General features: G+C 39.2%; 1 pseudogene; it reads left to right on the top strand.

Annotated features, from left to right (window-relative positions):
* The first annotated feature begins 2,763 nt into the window (after nucleotides 1-2,763).
* On the top strand, nucleotides 2,764-3,395 carry Igkvl-ps5 (immunoglobulin kappa variable like, pseudogene 5; annotated as a pseudogene).
* The last annotated feature ends 7,651 nt before the right edge of the window (nucleotides 3,396-11,046 follow it).

The raw sequence follows: 11,046 nt of genomic DNA, 5'->3' as shown, positions 1-11,046 counted from the left end.
CTATGGTTCTCCCTTCAATGTGTGAAGTCCATGGTCTTGCGTAATTTGAAATTGTGAAAGAATGAGTTTCACACTACCTTAAAATAGAAGAGCATGACTGAAGACTCCTGTAAAAAAGATCCATGGCCAGGAGGTGGCAACTTTTTCTGCAGCCTGCTCAACCTTGTACAGGACTTTATGCATCACTGAAAGAATTTTTAATAAGAATGGTTGTCCAGTATTAAGCAAGTAGATGTTTCAGTGAAGCCATTAAGGGTGTGGCTTTTGTGTTCTTCTGAAGAGTTTAGCTGACTCTTCCCATTGGATTGATCTGGCTTGACCCTATATATCTATTAATTTGCCAGGTTCCAGGTTTATTACTCAGACTCTTAACTTCCAGCTTTTCTGCATTAGATCCTGGAATGTTTCTCTGTTCAAAATGTCTGAACTTCCTCTGGTGGGTATCATCAGGCTTTCTGTACTTTCACTGTGGAACTAAAGATATATTCTTTTCCATTTTACATTCTTCACTTGCCAAACACTGTCTTGCATTCTATTTCTTCCTGTATAGGCAATGGGTGGAGGATCAACCCATGGCACTATTCACCTCTTCCTTCATCCCCTCCTGCATATTATACCACGTCCCTTCATTCTAATGTTAAAAAACAATTTTGGTGAAAAAACAACCTGTTTTCTAACCAGTAATAATAAATAATCAATAGTGATCTTATCACACTACATTCTGACCTGTCTCTCTTTCCTCTGGTATTCTACCCTGGTTAGCTCTACTTTATTTTCTGTTTATGTGTATGTGTGTCCTGGATGCATGTATGCTGTTGAGACAAGTACATATCTGTTGCTACTGGTAGTTAGAAGTGGCCATCAAATATTGTAGATCTAAAATTATCATGTTTTTAGTCATGTTAGGACACTAGAAAACAAAAATAGATCCTCTTTAAAGCAATAAGTGCCTTTATTCAGTGAGCCATATCTTTGACAAAAAAGTTTTTCTATTCAACAAATTTATATAGTTTATTCTATACATTCTATACAGATGTATTTAATTTTACATATGTTAATCAAAAAGAATCTGTATTTACCACATACCTGATGATAGTATAAATATATCCAGTGCTGCAGATTCGTCCTATCGAGTCTTGCTTCTTTTAAATCTATACTAGAAGCTCAGTCACTGAGAGCTGCAGGAGAAAAAGGATCAAGGATCTTCATCTTCATATCAGAGAAAGAACAAATTCTACAAGTCCTACTGAGGACTCCAAGCAGAGGCTTCCATATGTGCACATCAGTGTTCTGTTTGCCTGGAGCCACATGCTCTACCTGGCTTCTCTGAAGGTACTTGTATGGCCCAGCTTCCTTGATTATGTAGAAATAAAGATATGGCTTACGGTGAAGAAAGAACACTCTGAGGATTAGTCTACCCTCTATGTGAACATAGGTCAGTCACTGATCACTTTTTATATTTTCAGGGAGCTATTTCCTCTCTTCTGTGAGTTTAATGGGTATGACAGACGAAATGGGACTTTCATCAAACATTCAATCTTCAAGCCACTCAGTCTTCCCTGTATCATTTGCTCTATGGTCATGGAGTCCGAAGCAAATTGAAGTCTATAGAACCCAAAGGGCAAGATGAATTGCTCTAAGGACTACTGCTATTTTATCTTTTCACATCTGAAAGTTTGGAAATAACTGTATACTATGCTTAGGACTGAAATATAATATTTTGGTATGTGAATTTAAATGTGTGTGTATGGATGTATCAACTACTGTATATCCCTTCCATATGCATTTATTTTCTATTACTCCTTTGAGGTATTAGACATCATCAGTCACTGGAAAAAAAATTAGTTTCACTGACTCACTTAGAAACATGGAGGGGGTGTTAGTGTATACGTCTCTAATCAGAAATTCTACCAAGTTTATGTCTTTAAAACTATCTCTAATCCCTATTATGTTCTATGTAATATGTAAACTATTTTGATATGAATCAAATAAAGTTTGTTTATATATATAATATATAATATATATATATATATATAATAGCAGAAGGAAGTGAAAATATGTTAATGATTTTTAAGGACCATGAATCGTTTAAAGTCTGAATGAACACATAGCAGAGTAAGGGCTGCTGCTTGTGATAATATTTAGGGTCAAAAACTGTGAGAGATGATAGGCGTAATGATCTGAGACATCATTAGAGAAAGATCACCCACAAGATGAGAAGCAGTAATGCATAATTCAGACCAGTCAGGAATGCAGACAGTCATATCAGCTTTATATATTGAGAATATAGTGAATGCAGGACCTGATACTTAAGAATCACATTCTTGTGTTTTCCTGTACATCAAGTATTGAGTTTTTGCTTTTTCTGTATGTTTTCTACTTCATATTAAGAGGATCAGGGAAGGGGAACGAAAGGGAAGACACTGTGTTTCCAATAGCTTTGCCAGGCACATATAAAGGGACCTAAGTACTGTTTTCTAGACATTTTCAGGTTTAGGACTGTGTCATAGTGAACAGTTACTGTATGAGTTGGAGCTCTCTTGAGGAAAGCATGGCAGAAAATTATAATGAACATAATATACTCTTTACAGGAGCCTGACCTGACAATGTTCTTCTCTTTCTCAAGAGAAATAATCACATTTCCTGTCAGAAAAATCTATACATCCCAACTTTCCTTGTAAGTATGGCAGAGACATCAGGTCTTTATTAAATGACAGAAGCAAGTCAGCCAAGCAGCTGTGCCAGACTGCATGATTTGCATATCTGAGGAACACAGTCCACTTAAGTATGCCTTCTTATTAGACAATCTGCACACTTTGGTCTTCAGTCCCAGACAGGACACAGGCCAGTCATGATGGCTCCAGTTCAACTCTTAGGGCTGCTGCTGCTCTGGCTCCCAGGTAAGATGCACAATATCAAAAACACTTTCAGAAGTGTGCCTGGTACTTTGAAAAGTTATGTTTTTCATGTTATTAACAGTATGTGTTTGATGTGTATTTCCAATATCAGCCATGAGATGTGACATCCAGATGACCCAGTCTCCTTCATTCCTGTCTGCATCTGTGGGAGACAGAGTCACTATCAACTGCAAAGCAAGTCAGAATATTAACAAGTACTTAGACTGGTACCAGCAAAAGCTTGGTGAAGCTCCCAAACTCCTGATATATAATACAAACAGTTTGCATACGGGAATCCCATCAAGGTTCAGTGGCAGTTGATCTGGTACTGATTTCACACTTACCATCAGCAGCCTGCAGCCTGAAGATGTTGCCACATATTTCTGCTTTCAGCATAACAGTGGGTCCCACGGTGATACGAACCATAACATAAACCACCCAGAGATGCAGATGTGTGAGGTTGGGTTTTCACAGCTGTTCTTTTGGTTCCATTACTGACATAATGTCTCAGATATAGCCAGGCATTGAACAATTTGAATGGTTTGGGCATCAGAGTCCCATGAGATTCCTCTGTACCCTGTATGCTTCAGCAGTACAAACATTACTTAATCTCTGCAGAATTCATGAACTGTTGCCTTCATTGTACTTGAGGAATCTAAGTGATATTTCCAGAAAAGCTATTGAATGGCTTCTGGGAGATACAAAATAGAGGTATGCAATGTTGAAGCTTAAGACAGACAGAACTCTGGTGTTCATTTTGAAATCGGATCTTAGTTGCATGTCAAAGATTTGAAGTGTATGTGGTCTCAAGACCTGTTTTCAAACATCAGTATTATGGTTTGATGCTTTCAGTGGCCTTTAGGAATTCTTGTCTTCATGTAAATTTTACTCTAACCAAGAACCTGCCTAAAGGGACTAGTGGATTTTACAACCTTCTTTGTCTTCTATAATATAAGACTGGCAATATATTTTACAATTAATAATTGCCCTTCCATTTGAGTAGATCTATTAGAAATGTTTATATGTTTGGTAAAATAATTTTTACCTGTAAATTTTTATTTTAGCACCAATTCTTTTTTTTAAGCTTTTACTAAACAAGTGTAGTAACCAAGTACTCCTCTTGCTTGCCATCCTAACCAGCATGAACTGTCACTTAAGTTTTTGATCTTAGGCATTCTGACCAGTGCAAGATGAAATATCAGGGTTACTTTCATTTGCATTTCCTTGATGACTAAGAACCCTGATCATTTCATTAAGTGCTTTTCAAGTATTCAGGATTCCTCTGTTGAGAATTCTTTTTATCTCTGTACCCAAGATTTAAATTGGGTAGCTTGGTTTATTGGTGTCAACATCTTTAGTTCTTTATATTTTCTGGACATTCTGTGTTTGATGTCAGGTTTGTGAAGATATTTTCCCAACCTGTAGATTGCTGTTTTGTTCTACTGATAGTGTTCTTTGCTTTTCAAAAGCTTTACAATTGAATGAATTTTAATTTAGTCCAAACTTGTCCAACCACTCTGGTAATCAATATGATTATTTTGCACAAAATCAGAAACAGTTCTGCTAGAAGATCCAGCTGTACAATTCCAGGGCATGCACCCAATATATGCTCCACCATACCACAGGGGCATGTGCTGCACTATGTTCATAGAAGCTTTAAGTGTATTAGAACGAAACTGGAAACAGTAAAGATGGCCCACAACCAAAGAATGGATACAGAAACTGTGGTTCATTTATGAAACAGAATTCTAGCCAGCTATTAAATACAAGGACATCATGAATTTTGAAGGCAAATGAATGGAACTAGAAAATGTTTTCCTGAGTGAGGTAAACCAGGATCAAAAGGACAGGCATGACGGAGCCTAGCATTACTGCCTTTTGAGAGGCTCCACCCAGCAGCAGCAGACAAAAGCAGATGCAGAGAGTCTCAGCAAAACACTGAACATAGCACAGGGAGACTTTTGAAAGAGTTTGGGGAGGGATTGACTGACCTTCAGGGAAGTCATAAGAACTCCAAAAGAAGACCAACAGAGTAAAATAATCTAACTTGGGAACTCTCATAAACTGAACCAGTAACCAAAGAGCCTGAATGGCTAGAACCCTGCTCACCTGCAGCAGATGTTCAGCTTAGTCTACATGCGGTTTCCCCAACAACTGGAATGGGAACATTCCCTAAATTGGTGTCAACTTGTGTATTCTGTTTCCATAATTGTGCTACCTTGTCTGGTCTCAATAGGAGAGGATATGCCTACTGCTGCAGAGACTTAATGTATGAGAATAGGGTGATAAATGGAAGGAATGGAATAGAAGAGAATGAGAGGGGGGCTGTGTGTCCGAATGACCAGGACAGGGAACAGTGATCTGGATGTAAAGTGAACAAACAAAAAAACAAACAAAAATGGAACAAATTTATGTCCAGATTTTTCAACAAAAAGACAATTCCACATAATTTTTGCCTTTAAATGCTTTTAAAGCACACACACACGCACTCACACACACACACACACACACACACACAAACGTGTGTGTGTATTGTCTTCATCTAAACACAGAATGAACCTCCATGAGATACAAATAATTCATTTTTAAATGTATGATCAAAGTCTTCCCAATCTGTTTGAATTATGACAAAATAAGACCCTGAATTTGGTGGAAGCTTTAGGCTACATGTGTAAAATGTCAGCTTCTATATTTACGGTTTGTCAATATTCCACAAAACATACTTTTTGATAAATTGGTTTTAATGCTTCACCATCTAATTCACACTCATGTAAAAAAATAAAAGTCTTCTAATCCTTTGAGTTCTAGCTCTCACACTCACCTAAATTATAATAGAATTTTGTTCATGTAGCTGATGAGGTTGGATATTCTGCTTCATATCCAAATCCCAACAATGAGTGTCCTTTCATCAGGAACCAAGAATTATAGTCCCTGACAGTATTTAAACAATCTAGCAGTTGTGCTTTAAATATAGCTCTACATTGTTTTAATTATGCAAAAGTCAGCATATAATATTGTCATACCCAATTTTTGCCTAATTTTTCTTGCTTACATCTTTGGGCAGGGTTTCTATAATCTTTCATTGGAGGGTCTTCAGGTCGCTTTTCACATGCCACTTGTGAATTTTCTCCTGTCAAAGCAGGAGATTACCTGGGAATGAATGGCTCTAAAAGGAATGAGGTAGAGACCACAGTGTACCTAACGCTGTGTTGTACTTATTACTATATCCCAACCTGTGGTTTCTACAAAGCTTCTAAAATTTTAGTTCCAAAATAAAAAGCACACAAAGCTTTTATATTTACAAAAAAGCATTAAACAGTACAAAAGCTTGGCAGCTGCCTACCCTCTATGCTGTTAGAATTTATTTTCCTACCTATAAACCTGAGGTATTACATTCTGTGTTTCCTACGGGCTGCTCTTAACTGGCCATCCACAGGGTCACGTTTTCTTTATTTCTAAACCATGGGGCTTCTTCTTCTTCTTCTTACTGGTACTTCTCTCCAATTGTTCACCACAGAACACCTTAAGCCCACCTATGTCTCTTCTGCACAGGTATTGAGTATTGGCATCTTCTTTTAACTCTCAGAAATAATTTGGGACAAAGTCATTTAGCATCTTTCTCCAAACTCTCTTCTCATTGGGGTAACCAGATTTAGATTCAATATTATCATTGAAATAAAGTAGCATCAGACCAACTAACTGCTATGCTGCACACAGTTTACATTAGATTCTGGTATATATTGTATTCACAGATTCAATTATGGAGGAGGCAATCCAAACCAGGCAGTTTGAATTCAGAAAATCATGATTAGAAACACAAGATTAGACAAAACTTGAATAAATAAATGTTTGTGAGCAAATACTAAATGTTGACATAGCAGCTCCTTGAAAACTTACTCAGGGTGAATTAATTTAAAGACCATTATCTGGCATATATTTACAGATTATATCTTAGGGAAGCATGAAAACAAGGCAGAAGACAATATGCAGATTGAGGGTACACTAGGGGCAGATACTCTCTGTGCTCTTAGAATTTTCTTCCGCAAGACTCAGCATATCCTTTCACAAAAAGTGAATTCATTTCCCATGTTCCAAAAGAAAAAAAGGTTTAACAAACATGAGGCAGTGAAAGGAGGGACTAGTGAACTGATGGTAGGAAACATTAGGTAAATATATCCTTGAGCCAAACACAGTATCCATCAACTCACTCTGGCTCAATAGGGAAGAAGCACACCAGAATAGGGAAGGTTATCTGTATAAGGAGAAGTGATAGCAGGACAGTGTGTTTGTCACAAGGAGGCAAAGTGGGTGTGGTGAGATACAATTTAGAAATATTAGCACATTTTTCACTGATCTAAAAAATTCTACAATGACTTTGTTTGTTTTTATTGCACTTGTACACCATTCTGTGTATTAATGGGAATGGAGCAAAGAAAAAATGATTCAGCAATGAAAAGAGCCTGTGAACTTCTTATACTTTTGAGACTGTGCTGTTGTAGATGACTAGGTCTTAATGAGATAGTAGCAAGGAAAGCATTATCCAGAGTTATTCAAAATCCCATGCTACTTGCAGGGCTCAAGATAAATTTTTTCCTCTTTAGAAAACTATGCACCAAATTTATTTTCTGAGACAACTGAAGATGCTTATTTAGGATTAGTTATTCAGATTATCCAATATGTAGCTGTTTTCAATCTTGACAACGTGCTCCTGATTTGTGTGTGCCCTAGCCTAGTCCTGAACCATGAGTATTTCTTCACAGGTGGGTCACACCCTCAGAAGAATCATATCTGAAAGTTAAATAATATGTTGATACATAGAAGGAAAAGATTACATGTTGACTGCCATTTTTGACATTCTCAAAATAAATCAAATAGACAAGTCAATTTGGGTTCCTGCAACAATCATAATTGCATTATATAAAAATCCAAACCCTACAAAGGATATCACATTGTAGAAGAATACATACTTCAGCTGTCATGGAGTGGGTGGTAGAGCTTCCAATTTTTCTTGTGTGATGGCAATGGTCTCGAAACGCTGTAGTTCTTTGAGCAAGCAGCTCCTCTCAGTGAAGTGCAGGCTGTAGATGAAGTCTTGTGTGCCCTGAACTGTGTTCAGTGCTTCCCTGGGCTCCTTTGGATGAGTTCCCAGAATCCAAGAAGTAGGAATGTACAGGCTTTTTTAACAATTTTATGGTAAATATAATCCCTCTATCAGCACCTGATTGAAACATTCTAAGACCCCAAGTATATCAACATGTTCAATCCAGGTTTCAATCCACGGAGTTAATTATAATATTTAGGGGGATACACCATCCCCTTGTTTTAGAATTAGATCCTTCACAATGGGAATCTGGGACATGCATATTAGCAGGAGGGGAGGTGTTATAAGTCAAAACAACATAGTGTATTAGGTGATAAAATTTTTAAGAACAGGGGAAAGGGGGCCAGGAAAGAAAGCTAGAGGGTGGCCCGTTGACAGCTGCTGGAACAGCCAGATCAGGTAACAAATAGCATTCAGTCACACAGCTAAATGAGGAAGCTTTCTTGGTATGAAAAGGCCATTGCAAAAATTAGTGCAAGCTATGTGCCTGTGAAACAGAAAGGCGAGCAGAGGGGTAGCTGGAGTCTGTTAACATCTGTCTCTCTGGAATTAGAGACACTCCCTTAAGGAGTACCTCCCTTCAGTGTCAGCTCAGTGGCTCTGCCTCTCAAGAGACCCAGCCTCCAAATGTCACTAGGCTTCCAGTAAGAACTAATAACAGAAGGATGGAGAGATGGTTACGACCTGGGTGCTAGATCCCAAGTGGCTGATAAAAGAATTGTATGATTCATCCGTTTTAGGGGGGAAGTTTCTGCTAGACTGTCAGACACTCCTGGCAACCTTGAGCCCAAAGACCAGGAGAAAATAGCATCTGAGCCTCTAGATTGTTGAAGTTAAGGCTCGCCCACGTGGGTGTGGACTGATTGAAGCCTCAGGTATCAGAGAGTAAGCTATAGTTAGAGATAACTGGCTATATGGACTCTTTCTGCTGCCATTCCTGAGGCAGGAGTCACAATTGAGTAGGGCTTCCTGCCTCTTATATCCAATAAAGAAATTGCTAACACTGAAATACTGACCTTTAATAGAACTACAGTCCTCCCAGGACTGCAGTAGTATTCCTTCACCAAGCTGTCTCACTGGTTTAAAAGCCCATGGAAAAGAAAAAAAATGATCCTGACCTTGGCCACAGCCTCCAGTTGGAGTACCTGAAGAGCCGCTGCCAAGGCTTTCTCCTTTTATCATCCTAGAGTAAAGTCTGTTCTGTCTGGCAAAACAAAGTTACTCACAGTCTGCTGCATACTTTTTCTGAAACTACTTTAGGGGCTCCCCTGCCCCCCAACCTGGGGCATTTTGAACACAGGCGCAGGAACTGACTGCTGTGGGGATAGGATCAGAGGTACTTTCTAGGTCAATGATGACTAACGGGGAAGGTTACTTAATGTTGGAGACCAACTCCTCTCTTGGAATAGGGCCAGCAGATAAAGCAGGCTCCCTGGCAGAACACAATTTCGCTCAAGCAAATTATTTCCAAGTTAAGCATCAAGAGGACCAATTTCAATTATTTGACAAGCAAAACAGTTTCATGATTTCAAACACAGTTGTCAGTCCATGATTTCAAACACAGTCGTCAGTCCAAGTACAAACCTGAAACAAAAGCCAAAAAGACACAACAATACCACAGAAAACAAACTAGACAAACAAGACCAAGAAAACGTATCCTATAAGTGATTTCCACAGATGTCTGATACCTTCAGTACCTGGCCCAAGCTGCAGCTTAACATTAGCGGCTTCTGGGATGAGGTGGACTATCAGATCCCACCTCCCAACGAGATACCAGAGTGTCCTCTAGGTTCCTTTCTCCTCCTAGAGCATCCTTTAGGACCTGTAGCCTGTGACAACTAGCATGTCTGCCTGTCACAGCTGTAAGCCCCTCATGGGACCTATAGCAACCACCAAGGGGACTCTAACCCCTCTCCAGGGGGGACTCAAACCTTTCAGACAGCAGATGCAGACAACACAAGACAACATGAAACAAAGACAAGACATGACACAGAGACAAAACAGAAAGTAACACAGTACACAAAACACAGATTTGTTCCCAGCTGATGCATCAAAATGTTGTAAGACCCCATAGTGGCCCTACCTCCGGAGCACCACCCACAGAGCACAGACTGACAAAGTGACCACTGCAATAGCATGAGGGTATAAGGTTTTTAATCCATGTACGTGGGGTTGCTAATCCATGCAGGGAGAGGCAACCTTGAAACCAAAAAGCACACACTTTTTATTCATTACAGAGGGCAGACTTCAGCAACAAGATTAGCCGATACATTAAATAATCACTAACTCTGTACTATCTTTTGTATCAATTGTTCCCTCCTGGGGGGAATATGGACAAACATTTCCTACAAAATCTAAGATTTTTTTTTTTTTAAATTTCTTGTAACCCTATTCTTCGAGTCCTGGGTGACTCCCTGAGTCCTGTCACAAAAGGTGACTGGAGAATGCTTGTCCCATCACTCACCACTGAGATCTGTGTTGTCCAGAAAGTGGGGGAGCAAAGGTTCCAAGGGGGAGCAAAAGCTCCTGGGTGGTAGCAAAAACTCTGAGGAGGAGCAAAGCCTCCAACAAACAAGGAAGACAGGCCTGCCTATTCACAGGGGACGACTTTCTCCTCCAGAAGACCTCCAAACAACCCCATGTTGAGCACCATTTGTACAGGAAGAGTCCGGGGGGGTACCTGCAAGAGAATGGGAGACTAGAGACACAAAGAAGGACGCTAAGACAAGAGTCTGATCAAAGCAACAATTTTATTTTTCCCCAACACTAAATTTATACGATAGCATGGGAAACAGGGGGAGGGGGGAAGTAAGAAACATTTACGTAGGACAAGGACACAATATTCGTGTGTCAGGGAGTAGGCTGATGTTGACAGGTTGTCAGAAAGATCACAGGTTTGTCATATCTATTAGTCAGCAAGATGTTGGTTTTGCCTTTATCATATCATTCATCCTGACCACCAGATTTGTATTAGTCTTCTGCAGCTGGCTGGGGATTTTCCATGAACCCAGTCCTATTTAATTCTAACCATAATAATAACACCATTAT

This window comes from Rattus norvegicus, chromosome 4, assembly GCF_036323735.1.
Source record: "Rattus norvegicus strain BN/NHsdMcwi chromosome 4, GRCr8, whole genome shotgun sequence".
NCBI classification, from domain to species: Eukaryota; Metazoa; Chordata; class Mammalia; order Rodentia; family Muridae; genus Rattus; species Rattus norvegicus.
This window is presented reverse-complemented; position numbering and strand designations above follow the sequence as displayed.